General features: G+C 49.4%; 1 long non-coding RNA gene across 1 annotated transcript; it reads right to left on the bottom strand.

The window, feature by feature from the left end:
- Positions 1 to 13,883: 13,883 nt before the first annotated feature.
- LOC125078703 (uncharacterized) lies at positions 13,884 to 18,471 on the bottom strand. Its single transcript, XR_007120968.1, has 3 exons — positions 18,228 to 18,471; positions 14,767 to 14,919; positions 13,884 to 14,010 (listed from the first exon to the last, which is right to left on the bottom strand). It is a non-coding gene; the product is annotated as an uncharacterized LOC125078703 (long non-coding RNA).
- Between the last annotated feature and the right edge of the window lie 323 nt (positions 18,472 to 18,794).

Raw genomic sequence — 18,794 nt, 5'->3', positions numbered from 1 at the left:
GGGGACGGTCTCCTGCATGCCCCCAGCTGAGCAGCTGGGCTGGGGACCATGCAGTACTGATGTAGGAACGAAGTTAGGATTCCAAGCTGACGGCTGAAAAGGGATTCTTGAGACACCGTTGGTGCAAAAAAGTGGTTTTATTAAAACATGGGGACAGGACCCATGGGCAGAAAGAGCTGCCCTGGGATCATGAGGAGTGGCCCTTGATATACTTTCAAGGTGGGAGAGGGTCAGGGAGAGCGTAAGTCTCTAAGGCATTTTGGAAGCTAGGTTTCCAGGACCTTGAGGGGGCTCACTACTATTGGGAAAAGGTCATTTATTACTAATAAAATCTGAGTCATGAGACTCTTCAGATGTATATCAATGGGGCATATGCTTGGGAGATGATTGCCAGCACGTATCTTGGGGGGTTTAGAGATAAAGGAAATTTCCAAAGGAATTTTTATATGTTAAAGTCAATTATAGGATCCTGGAGGAGGTCAGGGTAGGACTGCCTTTTGCCCTTAAAGGATTAACACTCAGGCAGTTGAGTCCCTAGAGGAAGGTCACTCTCTCTGCCTGTTTCAAGGACTTATCAGTGGGTTCTAGGTAGGAAGGAAATGTAATCATTTTTCTTCTGCCTCTGTTTCCCACATCAGTACCACCATCAAGGTGGGTGAGCTGTGGGGGTGGGCCACCAGGCAGGGCTGGGACCCCTTCCCAGAGTGGGTGACAGCCGGGTTATGCCCAGGTCTGAGCCCTGGAGACTCTGTCATCCCCTTCCCCAGCTCCCAGATGGCCACGCTCTGGAGGTTGGGTCTCTCGTACTTCCAGGTTTCCTTCTAGGCCACGAGGGAGAGCTGGCCAGGATCACCGGTCCTATCTGGGAAAGCAGCGGCAGCTTAGAGACAGGATGAAGGGCTCGGGGAGCAGGTGGAAATGGGAATCAGTGAGGAGAAGAGGCGGCGGGACCCCTGACCCTCACTCAGCTGGGGCGCGCAGCCGGGAGGGTCTTGGGGTGAGGGGCCTGGAGCCCCCCGGGGACCGGTTCTGCTGGTGGGAATCTGGGTGGTGTGTGTTGACTTGTTGAGTGATTCAGCTTCTTTTCTCACCACTGGCTTGGGGGAACTTCTTCTCTTCCCACTGTGCAGCCTGCTGTCACCCCGGGCCTGGCCTGGTTTTTCCAGTTGGACCAGAAACGCCTGTCGAGGTGCTTTAAGCCCTGGGTCTCGCGAGCATCCTCCTCGGGGCCTGGAGGAGAGAATATTTCCTTGCACGCATCGGGGCTGCCCCTGGGAATTTCAGACCATGACCCTCACCGGCTGTGTCCATATCCCCAGATAAGCATCCGGACTGCAGTGATGGGTTCGGGTTCTAGGCCCCCAGGACTGAGCCCCCATTGCCAACGACTAAGCCCTCCCTTCGGCCGGTCACTGCGCCAGCGGTCCCAGGGCATGAAGGATCTGAAGGCGATTTAAAAAGAGAAAAAAAAAAAATGCTAAACCAATGCACAGACCCGAACATAAAATCCCAACCCTGACCAGCAGGACCCAGGCCCTGGGAGCCTCGGGGACTGGGTTTTCTTTGGTCTTACGTATTGAAGCTCTTGCCTGAAGTGACCGACGGCGAAACCAACAGCCTATTTCCACAAGGCCTGAGCGTGTCCTGCTGGGGACAGGGCAGCCCGTGCTTCTGCCAGAGGCCCTCCTAGGGCCGGGCCTCTGTTGTGCGGGGGGCTGAAGCTTATCCAAGGAGGGAGGACCATCCTTAAGAAGTAAGACACAAAATTATAAGTACAAGAGCAGATCAGAAGCAGGTTTCTCTTTCAAGTAAGATGAGAAATCACAAGAAATGATGAAAGCTAAAGGCAAACAGTACCAGAATAGCATAAATCTAGAAAAACGACCTAAGAGTTTTGTTAATTCTGTAATAACATTTATGTATAATTAACTCCATGTTGGGGTGCATATATGCGCTTTGCCTACTTCCTACGAGCACAGCTTAAATACGGCATTTCTGTGGAGGGAATGGATGGACCCTTCTGTGTTCCTGGCCTGGAAGCTTCTAGAACCCACGAACGTAGGGTGCTGGGTGCCATCGAACACCCAGCCTGCACCGTGGGTGGCAGGAGCCTCCTTGGAAGCCATTCCCACCCCTTCCCGTTACCAGCAAATTACCAACACATGACGGCAGACAACACAGGAATTACTCATCCCGCCTGAAATGTAACCCCAGCACTCGTCCAAGTGCGCCCGAGGCGACTGTAGCATCAGCAAGGGAGCTGGGATAAAGGGCAAGTGTGAGCAGAAAGAGGCTGTGGTCCTCATAATTGCCGTTGAAATATTTCACGTTTGCCATGTTTGCAAAATGCTGGGACCGCACGAGCGCTCTCCCAGGGCTCCTGGGGAAACCCCGCTCTGGAGCGAAGCCTGGCTTCTGGGGGGGGCGGTGAAGGGCTGAACTTGTCACCAGAGGACAGGTGCTGAGCCAGCGCAGACCTGCTGGGAAGGCCTCCATCTGGCCCCTCCAAGCCCTTCTGGAGTCTGCGTCTGCAGGTGACAAGAGATGGGACTGAGCCAAGACCCCGTAGTCCCGGCGCCATGGGCGATTACAAGCCTCTGTGCCTTGATTTCTCTGCAGCCTCATGTGGTTAGAAAAAGGTACTCTTGGCTCATCGCCTTTCCCTAATGACAAGCAGGAAGGAGCCCTGCGCTCAGGAGTTTGGGCCTGAAAGTGGGAGAGAGGGCGTTGTGATCAACCCGGGTGAGAGGGAGAGCGTCTGCGGGGAGGTGACTTGTTCAGGCTTGGACCAGTAACATGTGCAGTGTGGACTCAAGACCACGTGGAGAGGGCAGAGACGGAGGGAGCTGAAGCCTTGAGTCTGGGCTGGGGGGGTGCGGGGGCATCATTTGTGTTCAGTCGTGGAGACGGTGAGTGTAAAGCCTGAGGTCGGACGGGGTCACTGAGCCTGGAGCCGGTGGCGGCAGCTCGGATGGGTCCTGTGGTCAGCAGAGGACGAGGAATGGGGCAGAGAAGAAACCGAGCAAGGGCAGGGCCCTGAGCTGAATTGGGCACCAACCGCTAAGTTCAGACGTTGAAGCTCGGGCCCCTGGGACCTCCGCCGCGGTGACTGTGCTTGGAAACGGGCCTTGATGGAAGCGGTCGGTTACCGTGAGAGCCTTAGGATGGCCCTAGTCCAAGCCGGTGTCAGAGCGAGAGGAAATGCGAACACACACAGCCACCACAGGTGCGTGTACAGGGGACGACCACGTGAGGACACAGAAGGGGGCGGCTGTCTGCGTGCCACGGAGAGAGGCCACAGAGAGAGGCCACGGGAAACAGCAGTCCTGTCCACACCGGGGTCTCAGACTTCCAGCTTCCGGACTGTAAGAGAAGAGAGTCCTGCTGTTTGAGCCTCCCAGGCTGTAGGACTGTGCCTGCAGGCCCAGCGGGACCCCTCTGGGGCAAGGGGCATGGAAACCCAAGAGAAATCGTGTCCCGTCGGGGGTGTGACCTGTCTCGACAGACTGTTAGGGGTCAAGTCAGGTGAGGATTGACCGTGACCTTCCCAGTTTGCATTTTGAATTTTTGTCTGATAACAAATGGGCAGGTAAATATTTGAAATAGTTCAAATGTCACGGAAATATATATATATATTATTATATATATATATATATATATATATAAATATATATATATATATATATGAAGAAATAAGGTGCTACAGTATCAAGTACCTTGAAACATTTTCATTGTCTTTTTTTTTAAGATTTTATTTATCTATTTATCTATTTATCTATTTGACAGAGAGAGATCACAAGCAGGCAGAGAGGCAGGCAGAGAGAGAGGGGGAAGCAGGCTCCCTGCTGAGCAGACAACCCGATGCTGGGCTCGATCCCAGGACCCTGAGATCATGACCTGAGCTGAAGGCAGAGGCTCAAACCACTGAGCCACCCAGGCATGCCTGTTTTCATTGTCTTGAACACACAGTAATAACGAGAAGGATGTAAAAAGGGGCTCCGGGGTGACTCAACCAGTTGAGTGTCTGACTCTTGATTTTGTCTCAGGTCATGATCTCAGGGTCGTGAGTTGGAGCCCCAGGTCAGGCTCTGTGCTCAGCATGGAGTATGCTCGAGACTCTCTCTCCCCCTCTCCCTCTGCCCTCCCCCTCCTCATGCTCCCCCTCTCACAATGCAAATAAATAAAATCTTAAAAAAAAAAAAAAGGCAGTATGTGAAAAGAAAGACGTAGGCTGAAAACCAGAGTGCCCAGCAGCCACAGTCTGAGCCAGCAAGGGTCTGGGGTGGGCTCCTGGCAGAGCACAGACACCCAGGAGCATTTGGAGAAATGAGGAACCAGGCTCAGACTATGGGGCTTGAAGCACTGGCCGGAAGAGATCTGTACAGACCTCTCTCCTGAGGTGTTCTTATAAACCTGGGAGGCATGCGGACAAGGGCGCTGCCACAGGAAATGGGGGAAACCCAGCTGCTGGGCCCGGCTTCCCCAGTGAGGGTAAGACAGGGGCCTTGAATGCCAAGGTTAGAGCTGACTCCAAACAGGGAGCAGCAGTCAGGAGGAGGGAGCCACAGAGATCCACAGCACGGGGGCAGGTGAGCTCTCCAGGAAGGGGCTGGACACCAAAACCTCATTATGAACCCTAATGCTGGGAGACACACAGGAAAGCTGATCCTTAGAATATGAATTCTTGCTGAGTAAAGTCATTTTATAGAAGAGCTTGCAAAGGCTTTGTAATAGGCATGTGGGTCTGCTTCCAGCCTGGTGGAAGGACTTCTGTTTTTTGATTTTGATTTTGTGCTGTCCTGGATGGAGGTCATTTTTGGTGTATAGAAAAGACTATCTGCAACTACCTTTAAAGCATCTAATATTTGCTGCAAAAAATCACTTGTCTACCAACTGAAAAATTGGATAGTCTAGGCAAGCTGGGCTGACTCGCCAGGCACTAAGGTCCCTGACTGACCAGAGCCCCTGGCTGGGACTTTTCACTTTCACTGTGTGACATCTGAGAGGCCACCAAGTACTGAACACTCGAGCAAAAATGAACCGTGAGGTGGGATGTTATAATAACACTTTGGAACATTAAGGATGATGGGAAATCTGAAAGTCTTTCAGAGAGCAAACGGATTACTGAAAAATGGAAAAAATTCACAGACAATAAACCTTGTTTTTTTTTTCTTTTTAAGATTTTATTTATTTAGGGGCGCCTGGGTGGCTCAGTGGGTTAAGCCGCTGCCTTCGGCTCAGGTCATGATCTCAGGGTCCTGGGATCGAGTCCCGCGTCGGGCTCTCTGCTCGGCAGGGAGCCTGCTTCCCTCTCTCTCTCTCTGCCTGCCTCTCTGCCTACTTGTGATCTCTGTCTGTCAAATAAATAAATAAAATCTTAAAATAAATAAATAAATAAAAAATAAAAGGTTTCAACACAGAAGCCAACCCCGGTTTAAAGATTTTATTTATTTATTTGACAGACAGAGATCACAAGTAGGCAGAGAGGCAGGCAGAGAGAGAGAGAGGGAAGCAGGCTCCCTGCCGAGCAGAGAGCCCGACGCGGGACTCGATCCCAGGACCCTGAGACCACGACCCGAGCCGAAGGCAGCGGCTCAACCCACTGAGCCACCCAGGCGCCCCATAAATAAAATCTTAAAAAAAAAAAAAGATTTTATTTATTTATTTGACAGACAGATCACAAGTAGGCAGAGAGGCAGGCAGAGCAAGAGGGGGAAGCAGGCTCCCTGCTGAGCACAGAGCCCAACGCAGGGCTCACTCCCTGGATCCCGGGACCACGACCCAAGACAAAGGCAGAGGCTTTAACCCACTAAGCCACCCAGATGCCCCAATAAACCTTTCATTACCAATACCAATAGGGTGGATAGACACCAGGGGAATGAACGTCTTCACAGCGCTGAGCCGCAAGGACAGTCACATCAGCCTCTTGTCTTAATCATAATTGAGAGCAAGTGTGAACATAAAGATATTTTCAGACAAGGAAAGATTCATAGAGTTTTCCTTGTGTCACCTCCTTTTCAAAGAATATTCATGCAAGAACTTAAAAGTAAATTGAAACTAGTCTCAGGTGGGTGGTTTAGGAAGTAATGGAGAACACAGAAATGGACCAAAACTGGGGCGCCTGGGTGGCTCATTAGGTTAAGCATCTGCCTTCAGCTCAGGTCATGATCTCGGGGTCCTGGGATCGAGCCCCACATCGGGGTCCCTGCTCAGAGGAGAGTCTGCTTCTCCCTCTGCCCCCTCCCCACACTGCTCATGTTCTCTCTCAAATGAATGAATAAAATCTTAAAAAGAAAAAAAATGAGAGAAAGAAAGAAAGAAAGAAAGGAGGACCAGAACATACAAAGTGAGCTTTTCTGTTGTCAGAAATCACAGCGGGGAGAATAACTCCGCTCCCAGTGATGTCTGTGCCCTGGTCCCCAGACCCAGTGACTCCATGACCATACATGGCAAAAGGGGCTTAGCAGGTGTGGTTAAGGGACAGACCGTGAGACGCGGAGACTAACTTGGATACCCGTCCAGGTGGGCCCAGCTGCATCATGAAAGAAGCTTCCCAGGGTCAGGGTCGGAGAGAGATGTGAGCATTGGAAAAGCTCAGAGAGAAGCAGCATGGCTAACGCAGAGAATGGAGGAGGGTCTGAGAGCCGAGGAGTCCGGGCAGCCGCTGGAAGCTGGAAAAGACAAAGAAAGCAAATTCTCCCCCAAGACTTCGGAGGGAACACAGCCCTGCTGACACCTTGGTTTTCGCTTGGGGAGCTCTGTGTCTGACTCCTGATCTCCAGCACTGCAAGAGAACAAATTTATATCATTTCTCCCACCAAGTCTACGATAATTTGTTACAAGAGCAATAGACCAGACACTAATGCAGAAGGAAGCTTTTCTGCATCTGTGCGCACATGCACACATGCCCTTTTCGGGGTTTAAAATGGGAAAAACCAGAAGGTTAGGTGACAATAGCAATCATTAGAGGTGTCTGTGTCTCCTGCAGAAGAATAGAAATGCTGATTTTCTTTATATTCTTAAGAAAATGTATCATATAATATGCACGTTAAGGAAGGACAGGCACTAAAAGAGTAGAAATCACGGGAGTGTGGAGCTCAGGGAGCTTTGTGAGAGCAGTGGATGGAACAGAGCAGCCCCACCCTTGATGCGGGACCAACGCAGGCGGCATGTGCCACGGTGGAGGGGAGGGCACGTGGGGTTGGGAGAGCGAGAACCCCTGCCCCTTTCATGTCCTTGCAGCTGGACTAAGAAACACGTGGCCACGAGGCAGATTCACAGGAGAAAATCCAATTTAGCAGCGTGCGTACGGGGAGTCCACACAGACGCGGACGTTCCGGACGGTCGGGCGACAGGAGACACATGTGTCAGCTGAACGGAGAAGAAGGGCCGGGGCTCTGGGGCTTCGGAGGGAAGGAGCCCACTTCACGGGGCGACAAGAGGTGGCTGTTTGCGGATTAGGTGGCCGTCCCGCCATGCAGATAAAATGTGTCTCTGCTGAGAACCTCGTTCTGGAAAGACCCCCCAGTCCACATTCTTCTGTGGGGTTAAGGAAGGGGCAGAGTTTCTCCCGAGCCCATGGGGTCTCCGTTGCTGTCAGCTCAAGAGAATGCTTGCGCCAAGTAGCGCGTTCCTGGGGGTTGGAGTCTGACCCCTTCACCCCCGACCAAAAGAAATACCGAATAGTTCTATCAATTAATTGTTCTTGTTGGATCCAAAAACTCAGCAGCAGCAGGTTGTGTGGTGTCCAACAGGTGACTCTGTGCACCCCTGAGAAGTTTAAAAACCCACAAGCGACCGTACAAGTTAGCTGAGGTTCCTCAGGGTGCCCGGACGCACAGTTTGGGAACCATCACCCGACCATTCTGGGCAATGCCTTTTCCTCACCTGCATGTCACTCAGGGGCTTACCTGTGATGTAGGTAACCTGGTCACAACGTGGGGGTGCCTTCGACGGAGGGGGCCCTGTCTCCATGGACCCAGCAGTAAGGGATGGTGGGATGAGTTTCCTCTGTCCGGTCCCTCTCTCCCGGCTGCTCTGGGACTGGGTGGGTGGTGGACAGAGGCTCCGGGACAGTCCGGTCACTGAGGGGAAGGCAGGGTCAGGATTCATTGTAATTTTGAACTCCGGCTAGGTGGGGGCTTGATTGCAGTTGGGTAGAGTCACAGAATTGATGGGAATAGCCGAGAAGGGATTTTGAGGGAGGGTACTGAGAGATTGTTTGAGCTATGAATACAGCCCATTGAAAGGTTGATGGATAAGTCAGGAATTTTCTACAGTGAAAGCTCAAATTGTTTGCCAGGAAGCAGATGCCAGGAGTGGTAAAGTCATGCTAGCAAACACGGTAGTTGGTATCTTTTACTTAGAACAAGGTGTGTGTGTACGTGTGTGTGGTTTCTGCTCTCAAATCAGTTAATCTCATTAATAGACGCATTTCTGATAAACAGTCAAGATAGAAGTTACCACCATGTCAAAGTCTGTCCTACGGACATACATCACTGTCCCCAGCTGTGCGTTAATCAGGGTGAAAACAACAATTCAAGGGCTGTTTTCCCACACTCAGACCCCTGTGTCCCAGATAATTTAAAAATTACATTTTCTACTAGGAGAGCATGTCCAGTGAACTCAAAAATTCTAAATATATATTGTCAAATCAAAAACCAACTCGGACTTTAGAGTTGTTTAGGAGAGTTTAGGAGAGACTTTGAACAAAGTCTCAGGGGAGGGAAAGGGACCTTGGTCAAGGGGAGGGGACTAATCACACTGCCTAAAGATTTGGCAGAATCTGAAGAGCCAGGCAAGATGGATTTTGTTCCTAGAGAGTAGACAGAAGTTGAAGGAACAGGATATGTGCAAGTGAGGTAGAGGAGAGACAGCAAGATCTCACAGTAAGCTGGAGACACCTGCTGCTCAGGCCAAAGTTCGGTGGCCTGGAAGGGAAGGATCTTAATCTGTTGACAAGCATTTTGTTTCCATAGAGCAGGGGGGGATGAGCAGTTGAGCTAATTATTTGTGAGGCAAAGAATGGGAATTTGAGTGTCTGTGCCTGAACTTGTCCCAGGTAAACCAGGGGGCACCCGTGAGTCCTATGGAATCATGTGAGGAAGGGCATTCCTTGGAGTCAACCATTTCCTGGGACACAAAAGGGGAAGGGGATTTCTTAACCCTCCGGCAAAATTCAATACTGTCAGTATTTAATATACTATAGTGAGAGGGCATCGGTAGGGGTGGGAGGGGGAGATGCAAGGTCAAAGAGAAAAGGATGCACGTAAAATTCTTGACTCTCCAAGAAGAGCTGGTTCTTGGTGTCCAATCACTGGGTTATTTAGATTCAGTTGGATACACTGCATTTTTTAAAAAAAGATTTTATTTATTTATTTGAGAGAGAGCCGGAGCACTGGAGTGGCAGGTGTGGGAGAGGGAAGGAGAGAAGCAGTCTCCCCACTGAGCAGGGAGCCTCACTCAGGGCTTGATCCCAGGACCCAAGGATCATGACCTGAGGGAAGGCAGACGCTTCACCGACTGAGCCACTCAGGTACCCCACAATTGGAGACACCTTAAAGATGATGAAACTTTTCTGAAAACTGTCAATATTCACAATGGGCTGGATTCCATACTTCACTGATTAATGTAAGCTGGTGTTTACCTGTCAGCTTAGAAAGTACAAGGACACGTGATCTTGTAAAAATACTCTAGAAGTTATACAAGGGAAAATTTGAAGACAGCTCCTCCCAGTGGGGTCAGCCCCGCAAGGAGAGGAGCCAGAAGACAGGAAGAGTCTTCCTGGGGAGCCAAGGTGGGCGGAAAGAGGTGGACTTTTTTTTTTTTTTTGGTTCTTATCTGAAAAAGAGACTTAATTATGTTGACTTTTGTTTTTGTGTGAAACAGTGGGCTATTTACTTGTGGCCTGTAAAATGAATTGGTAAAGATTACTGGTGTTTTGTAGGCACTAGATACAGTTAACATATTGCTCATCTGCTGAAAACGCAAAAGCAGCAACCAGTGCTGATGCCCAGAGTGCGTCCCACTTTGCTCAAATTCACGGTTGCCTCATGTCCCTGAAGACAAGGGGCACGGGCCGCCAAAGGCATTTTCATATGAGAAAACCCATAAGGGATTTAAGGACAGATTAAATAGTCGAAACTTAACTTAAAACAGAGCATTTATTAGTTTCCTTACACACATTAAAAAATCGGATATGCTATAAGTAGATTCCAAATGGCGGTAGGGCTCATTTTCCACGCCCCGTTGAATGAAGCGGTGCCTTGGCGCTCTGCGCATGCGTGCCGCGGGCGGCGCCTCGGGCTGAGCCGCCGGGCAGCAATCCAGCGCTCGGTCTAATTCCTTACAGCTGCCGCCAGCTGACCACAGTGGGGTGTTGTCACCAGAAACTCTATCCCAGACTGTACTACTTACATAACAACTTTGTTTCCTTGGCATTACTTCTGTAAGTGAGTTGGCGAAACATGGACACCCTATGGCTTTTAACGTGGTGTTTTAAAAAAGCTTACTTTTTAACACCCCAGTCCTCAGAGTGTGAGGTCATGCCTTCTGGAGTCACTCAGTCCGCATTAAATATCTTTTCTTGTCTCCTGTTAGTGATTCAAGCAGGTGGCTACCCGAAGCATCACAACCGGGCGCGGACTGAGGTCATTTCAGGCCATGGGCTTCCAGGAAAAAGAAGTTTGCCTTCTGTAAAAAAGCAGCTGATGCTATACTTCACAATACAAACATTGTTTGAAAAGCAAGTGGGAGTGCCTTATGATATGAGAGACTTTATATGACTTTAAGAGAAGGCAACCTAATCTCTTCTGGGGGATGATTTTTGTTGGTGGGGGGAACTACTGTACTGAGGGATACAAGCAGTGACTGTGATGCTGTAGATTTTGAGGTCCTGGTATCATCAGTGGCTTTTAGTTGTCGCTGTTATGCTTTTTGCTTATCAATTGTTGTTAGGTTAGTTTTATTATTAATTTAACTGGTTTGGGGTTGTTTGGTTACAGTAAATTGTTGACAGGGTTTTGGTCTAGAACTTTCTAATAACTAAGCCCTGTACCCTTGGCGTTCATGTGTGTAACACGCCCCCCCTCCCCCGACACACTTCCAGGCAGGCATCGATGGAGGCTCATGCTCAGGGTGCTTGCGGGGACTATGACAACATGCTGCTTGTGAATCCACACAGATTAAACTATGTGCAAAATTCTCTCAAGGAAAGCATATTAAAACTATTGGATCACTTGGGGCACCTGGGTGGCTCAGTGGGTTAAAGCTTCTGCCTTCGGCTCGGGTCATGATTCCAGGGTCTTGGGATCGAGCCCCGCATCGGGCTGTCTGCTCAGCAGGGAGCCTGCTTCCTCCTCTCTCTCTGCCTGCCTCTCTGCCTACTTGTGATCTCTGTCTGTCAAAAAAAAATTTTTTTTTAATTAAAAAAAAATTATTGGATCATTTAGAGTTTTATAGAGTATTGTTTATAACATCGAGCAGTATATATAGGCTAATATTCTTTTCTAATGGAGGAATAACTAAATGACTCATATGCATTTCTAGGATAACTTGAGTATCTACTTCTGTTCATCTCTGTTGCAGTCACCAAGACCTTCTCCGTTGTGGAGTGAAAATGGGTAGATGACTCCAGATCTCTGGGTCTTTGCTCTAATTCAGTGCATTGAAATAAAAAAAAGGTTATGACTTAACTGATCTTTAAATCCTGGGTTTTTTTAATTTCTAGGAGCCCAGGAGATCTATGCACAGTGGAGAGCACAATTGTGTGTGCACACATGTGTATATGCTTTCACAGGTGCAAGCACGTGCCCCATTATGATCTCACACATGCTCACTCACACGTGCATATGCATGAGCATGGGCTCACACATGTGTATATGCTCAAATATGACAACACACACATGCACACAGATGTGTTCACACATACACGCACATTAGACACACAAGCTCCTGTCATCTTTGGTTTTTTTTTTTTTTTAAAGATTTTATTTATTTATTTGACAGACAGAGATCACAGGTAGACAGAGAGGCAGGCAGAGAGAGAGAGGGAAGCAGGCTCCCTGCTGAGCAGAGAGCCTGACGACGTGGGGCTCGATCCCAAGCCGAGATCATGACCTGAGCCGAAGGCAGAGGGTTTAACCCACTGAGCCACCCAGGCGCCCCTTTGGTTTTCTTTTTATAGGAAAAACAATTTTATTCTCTAGGTCAACCTTCACCCAGAGAGAGTGGGTTAGCTTCAAATTTTACTGCTGACAGGAGAAGGGGAGGAAGGAACAAGGGAAGGGGGTGAAGAATCATTATAAGTTTCATACACTTTATATAAATAATCATGTTTTATAGGTATATGAAGTGATCAATTATAGTTTAAGGAAATTCTCATTTCTCTTCTCATGAAAAAACTTACGTAAATGATAGATTTTTGAAATAAAAACTGTCTTCAGGTCTCGTTTCACAGAAAGGGAGAGAGGGTGTGGTACCTGACACTTGACACTCAGTTGGCACTGGACCCATCATGAGCCACCCCCAAACCTTTGACAATGGTCCTCTGGAATGCCACCATGGTCAGACTGTATCATGGACAGAGCAGGATAAGAACCAGTCCCAGAGCTATCCCTGAACCTGGCTGGCCGCCTCACTACCTGGTGTGGATGTCCTTATGGGACACAAGATCTCATTCAAGGCAATGCTCTGTGATAGTCATTCTCTTTCAGGTAAGGAAACCAAGAGCATTTTGTATCTTGGTAGTAGTCCTGGATTTGGGGACTTATGAGGGTTTCAGGAGCCATTCTTTCAAATAACAAGGGTCTTTAGAAGAACCACAAAATTCCATACATATGGATGGTTCAGTTGGTTAAGCACCTGCCTTTGGCTCAGGTCATTATCTTGGGGTCCTGGATCAAGCCCCAATTTGGGGGGTCCATATTTAGCAGGAAGTCTGCTTGGCTTGTCCCTCTCTCTCTCTCCCCACTCCTCCCTCCTTAAATAAATAAGATCTTAAAAAAAAAAAAAAAAGGAATTTCAAAATTCTATGGACTGCCAAGCAGAGAGAGTTTATGGAAATACACCCTCAGATTCACCATGTCATCTTCTGTTCTCTCCAAATTTAGGAGATACAGTGAATGACTCCTTGTCACCCATTCCATTCCTGCACCATTACGTAGCAACAGCCTGTGACTGGAGGATGGATCTCAAGGCTAGAAAACCTAAGCCAATCATAGAAGCTTCCTTGATAGCAATGGGTCTGAGCACTCCATGGAAGCCAGTCAATCCCATGGCCTTTCTCTGGTGGCCAGAAATTGGCTCAGGCATGGACATGCAAGTGGTTTTGGCCAACGAAACAACAAGGGAGGTTGGTCGGCAGCCCCTGGGAAAGACTCCTTGGCCTTTGAAGGGATGGTCTCTTCTTACTCACTGAATGTTAACACGTATGCACAGTTATTGCTGGTGCCATCTGACAACCAACCACTGTTCGGAGGAAGGTTGTACTGTAGAAGGCAGATTGGAGACTCAAACATGCCTTGCTCTTTGGTGACTTTGTTTTTGTTTTTTTGTTTAAGATTTTATTTATTTGACAGTGAGAGATCTCAAGTAGGCAGAGAGGTAGGCAGAGAAAGAGGGGGAAGCAGGCTCCTTGCGGAGCAGGGAGCCCGATGTGGAACTCGATCCCAGGACTCTGAGATCATGACCTGAGCCAAAGGCAGAGACTTAACCCACTGAGCTACCCAGGCACCCCAACTTTGTTTTTTAACTAGGCAAATTCCCAGCAAATGGCACACTGGAATTGGGATAATGTGGGAGAGTCTAATAAAGTAACCATTTTAAAAGGTGTACAAGAGATAAGTGTGGAGCCCGCTTGGAGTAAGTAGCAGTGAAGGCAGCTCTTCTGTTCTGCTCTCCGCACCTCAAATCCTAAAGAGGGAGAGGATCCTTCCCAGAACTTGGAGGCAGAGAGGCTGTGTGAAGACAGTTCTTCTGAGGAGTGGGGGCTGCAGCCAGCTTGAGGGGTCCCTGCAAGGAGACAGCTGGGAGACAAAATGCCCAAACTCACAGCCACTTGGGTCTTCTGTTGGTGCTTGCCCTTAGCAAAATTCAACTGGAAGTCCATCTAGGCAGACTTCTGGGGTAGACAGCCCAGAGAGAGCTGGGTGGCAGTCTGGAGGGGCAAATGGGAGCTTTCTGGCACACTGAATCAAGTAGAGCCAGGCTTGAGGCTGCATGACATAGCAAATCCCTTGTTTTAAAGGCACATTGAATTGGGTTTTCTCCTTCTGGCATCCCAAAGCATCCTAATATACATACACAAAATATTTTATGTACACAGTTATTCTAAATATATAAATATATAATGGCTGTAAATTGAATGAACAAACTCAAAGAAGGTCCTAAAGCAATCTGCCTACTGGTGTCCAGGCCTAGACACAGGCCATGCCACTGGGAGGTCAACTTCTAAGCAGGAAAGGACACCAACGGTGCCCCACATGTGGCAAGAGCCTGCAATTGGCTCACTCTGGCAAACAAAGAGCAGGGCTATGGTTTTCCTGTTGTAAACAAAAAACATGTTGCTTTTGATCAACTGTTTTCCTGGCTTTGAGGAAGGGTGGAGACACAGGTGGAGTTAACGGTAAGCCTGCCAGTCATCATAGGAGAGAGTAGGGGCACTGAATGGACAAAACAATAGGAGCTTGCAAAATAACGTCCCAGAGTACACGAGATAAATAAATACCTTGAAAGCGTTTCCAGTAAGTACAACAAATAGGACAATACCTTTGAGGAAATCCAAACACTGCAGCCATCATCAAAGGGCTTTAACTCACTGCAGCACTCTTCAGAGACGCGGAGGCACGGGTCACAGTTGGAACAAACAGCTTGCGCAGTTGGGATCAAGAAGTGGATGAGAAAAATGACTGATTGGAGAGCCTGGAAATTAAAAAAAAAAAAAAACACAAAACAAAACTGGAAATATCGAGATAAATGATTTAGTGAAACACAACTAACTCTGAAGTAGACACAGTTAGAGAGAGAATTGGTGAAATAGAAGATTGCACTGGGGAATTAATGCTAATGAGTCACACAAGAAAGGAAATATGTGAAGGACAATGGAATAGTATGGAGGATGAAATGAGAGGCCGAAAACATGCATCTAATAGAGTTCCAGGATGACAGATGACGGGAAGGGGTGGAGGAAGTATCCAAATTGTGATAGCTGTCAAGTTTTTTCAAAATTGAAGATAGGCACGATTTTCCAAATAGACAGCACCAAGGAGCAAGCAGGATATGCACCAACAAACCCCCAGCCAGATGCACTGCAGTAGGAATGCAGAACGTCAGGGACAGAGAAGGCAGCTAAGAGGTGCCAAGGAGGAAAAAAGATAGACATCCATCACAAGGAAGTGATACTTAGACTAATAGCCAGCATTTCACACTGACGGTGGAAGATGATGAGTGAACACTGCAAAAGACAGAGGAATGTGACTTTCAACCCCGAAATCCATGAGCGATCAAGTTACTATTAAGATCAAATGCGGGTCACCTGGGTGGCTCAGTGGGTTAAGCCTCTGCCTTTGGCTCAGGTCATGGTCTCATGGTCCTGAGATCGAGCCCCGCATGGGGCTCTCTACTCAGCAAGGAGCCTGCTTCCCTCCTCTATCTGCCTGCCTCTCTGCCTGCTTGTGATCTCTGTCTCTCTCTCCTTGTCAAATTAAAAAAAAAAAAAGATCAAATGCAGAAGGAAGACTTCAGACTCAGAAAGAATGAGGAGTTTAGCACAGACTTTTTTTTTGTTTTTAATTTTTTATTCATTTGACAGACCACAATCACAAGTAGGCAGAGAGGCAGGCAGAGAGGGAGAGAGGAGGAAGCAGGCTCCCTGCTCAGCAGGGAGCCTGATGTGGGGCTCGATCCCAGGACCCTGAGATCATGACCTGAGCTGAAGGCAGAGGCTTAGCCCACTGAGCCACCCAGGCACCCCTAGCACAGACTTTTGATGAAAGAAAGACAAGGTCAGTGGCTCTCAACCTTGGATGCCCATTAAACCACCTTGGGGGAAATTTAAAAACTCCAGGGCCCAGGGCACACCAAGAGCCACAGGTCAGCTCATTCATGTGTCCTGAGGTGGGTCCAACATTCAGCCCACGTTGAAGTCCCTATGCTACCTAGAAACTTGAGGAAGAAGGAAAATGGATCCAGGAGCGGCTCCCAAGAACACAGGAATCAGTAAGGTATGTCAGTTAATATAATGGACTATCGTTTGGAGTGAAAAAATCCCGCACAAGATCTTCATTGGTTTGGGTGAGCTCGTTATTGGACAATCTAATTTCTCTGGCTTCGTTCTATCCCAGGTGAATTTTTCTCACTCCCTTGTTACGTGATTGACCTTTGTTTGGAGGAAAAAAGGTCTGTTCAGCAGCATGAGTCCATGACGGAAGGCAGTGGATATCATCTTGTAGCGCACTGGAAACACCTGGGGAGGGTTGCAAACCTTTTGCTGCTTGGGGTTTCTGCCCTGAGGTTCTGCTTTCCTGAATTCGGGGTGAGGCCACAGTGACAGGGCTCTCAAATCCCTGCTGGGGCAGCCAAGACGGAAACCCCCTGAATTAGGGATTCTCTGCCAAGGACATGAGAACAAGCAGAGGAGGCAAACTCAGGTGCTGAACTGTTCTGGAAACCTAGAATTAGCGGATTGCCGAGTCCTTCCAAAGGTACAAATATGGCTCCTTTTCACAGTTATTTTTTTTAGACAAAGAATTCATGCATTAACCAAACCGATGTCTTTTGGTTGCACTGGCACTACCTAGAGGATTTGTGGCTAATATAAAGAATTGCTGACTTCTGTTTCTCCCGGGCCCAGTTGTGGACTTCACGTCTGGGGTGTCTGTTGGCTCGCGGGAGCGCCAGGGGTTCAAATCTCTTATCTCAGCCATGCTGTTACCTGGGGGACTTTGGACAAATCAAGCCATTGTCTGATGGGGTTACTTCCTTAACCGGGAAGCGGGGAGGCCCATCCGTCCCGAGTGTACGTGTGGTTACAGTCACCTGATAGCCAGCTCTTCGGAAGGCACTGGGTGGTGATGGACGATAAGGAGGTTACCGGGGCTTCTGTGGAAGCCTAGTGACCTTTGTCCAAACATTTCTTTGTATTTCTTTTCAACAGACATTTATTTCCATGGAGCACCCACTATGTACAGCCTCTTGCCCGGACACTTCTGAGTCTGAGATAATAAGACACCGTCCCCACCCTGAAACTCAAAGTCCCTCCCGAACAACGATTCCTGGAACAGGAGTTACAAACCCAAATGCCTAAGGAACAGACGGTGGACGGTCTGGACCTGTGCGGGTCCGGAACACGAGCCGACAGGGGCTGGTGTGTCTGCCTCCGAGAGAGGCGTTCAGCAGCACGCGGTCTCCTCCCCCGGCGCATTTCTGGGCTGATTCAGGTGAGACCTGTTCTCTAAAGTAACACAAAAGCTGGCCCACTTTAGGAGGATTCAAGGGCTCCCTTTTACAACTCCCATTCTGCTGGCCGGCTTGTCAGGGTTTTCGACGCGTTACTGTGCGTGAAAACCACTCGGGCACCTGGTACAAAACACGGATTCCCTGGGCCACCCTCAGAGGCACTCTCCAGGCAGGGCCCAGGAATCTGCATTTTAAGCCAGCGGCCACACTTGGGGAAACAAGTCCGCTCTCTGCAGGTTTGGGCCCGCCTTCCCACAGGCTCCGTCCTCCAACGGCCAAGTGTGTCTGCTGTCCCTCTCCTGACGGTGACATCACCGGAGCGGGGTCATGTCTGCAACGCCCCCAAACCCCCCACTTTGCTGACTAACTGCTGTGAGAATATGGAACAATGGTTTACGGTTTCTTTCCTGGGACACTTCACGAGCCTCAAGGCAACCTTGTGGTCCACTCGGCCGCCACGGTGACATTGTCACCACAAATGGCCCTTCAGTGCCAGGGCTGATGGCACTGTCAGGGACCCTGCCAAGGGCATGCTTCCGTGAGGGCTGGGTTATTAGTGTATCTAAGAACCCTGGAGAACACTGGACTGGTTCGAGCCCCTTGTCTTACACACTGGGAAACTGAGGCTTGCAAAGGCAATGGGCGGCCCCCGGTCCCGCACCGAGACAGAGGCTGGCTTTGCTGGGTCCCTCTGTTTTCTCCAGCTTTGCCCCTTTTCCTCCTGGCCTCACCGGATTCTCCTGTGGGGGTGCCCTGGGAGAGCTGGTCCCCACCATTTTGAGGGCTTCTCCATCAGCACAGAACGTCTGTGGTGTGTTGACTCGCTGAGACCTTTGTCTGGGGCTGTGGTCCTACCACGGTGGAGGTGGGGAGAGACCCCAGATGTCCCTCCACGCTCACCCCCTGCATAGAACAGCTCTACCTGGGCCAGAGTTACCCTCCCTGCCGAGGGATGGTCTTCGATGGAAACTGGTGGGTCTGCACACCATCTGTTGTCTCTCAGGAGGGTAAAAATGCAGCCTCGTGTCACCAACATGGGGACGTGGCTCCCGCGGGTGGCAGGTGACGCCTGCTCTGACCCTGCCGTGGTCTGCATGTTTGTGTCCTCCCCCATTCTTGTGTGAAACCCTCACACCCCCGACCCGTCCCTGCCCCCGGTGATGGCATTAGGGGGTGGAGCTTCGAGAGCTGCTCAGGTAATGAGGGCAGGACCCCCGTGCATGGGGTTAGGGTCCTTATAAAAAAGACCCCAGAGAGCTCCCTGCCGCCCTCGACCACGTGAGGCCACAGCAGGAAGACACAGCCGTCTAGGAGGCAGGACGCGGGTCTCCCTAGACTCA

Source organism: Lutra lutra, chromosome 1, assembly GCF_902655055.1.
Source record: "Lutra lutra chromosome 1, mLutLut1.2, whole genome shotgun sequence".
NCBI lineage: Eukaryota > Metazoa > Chordata > Mammalia > Carnivora > Mustelidae > Lutra > Lutra lutra.
Note: the sequence above shows the minus strand (reverse complement) of the source record. Positions and strands in the feature narration are given on the sequence as shown.